This window comes from Piliocolobus tephrosceles, unplaced genomic scaffold, assembly GCF_002776525.5.
Source record: "Piliocolobus tephrosceles isolate RC106 unplaced genomic scaffold, ASM277652v3 unscaffolded_26635, whole genome shotgun sequence".
Lineage (NCBI taxonomy): Eukaryota > Metazoa > Chordata > Mammalia > Primates > Cercopithecidae > Piliocolobus > Piliocolobus tephrosceles.
In genome coordinates, this window is record NW_022309460.1 from 2,271 (window position 1) to 2,896 (window position 626).

The following is a 626-nucleotide window of genomic DNA, read 5'->3' on the forward strand; positions in this document are numbered from 1 at the left end:
ACAGAGTAAGACCCTGTCTCTAAAACATTTAAAAATGGAAAAGCCAGGTGCGGTGGCTCACGCCTGTAATCCCAGCACTTTGGGAGGCCAAGGGAGGCAGATCACAAGGTCAGAAATTTGAGACCGGCCTGGCCAACATGGTGAAACCCTGTCTCTACTAAAAATACAAAAATTAGCCAGGCATATTGGTGGGTGCCTGTAATCCCACCTACTTGGGAGGCTGAGACAGGAGAATCGCTTGAACCCAGCAGGCAGAGGCTGCAGTAAGCTGAGATCGTGCCACGGCACTCCAGCCTGGGCGACAAGAGCAAGACTCCGTCTCAAAAAAATTAATTAATTGGCCAGGCGCGGTGGCTCAAGCCTGTAATCCCAGCACTTTGGGAGGCCGAGATGGGTGGATCACAAGGTCAGGAGATCGAGACCATCCTGGCCTACACGGTGAAACCCCATCTCTACTAAAAAATACAAAAAACTAGCCGGGCGAGATGGCGGGCGCCTGCAGTCCTAGCTACTCGGGAGGCTGAGGCAGGAGAATGGCGTAAACCCGGGAGGCAGAGCTTGCAGTGAGCCGAGATTGCGCCACTGCACTCCAGCCTGGGTGACAGAGCGAGACTCCGTCTCAAAAA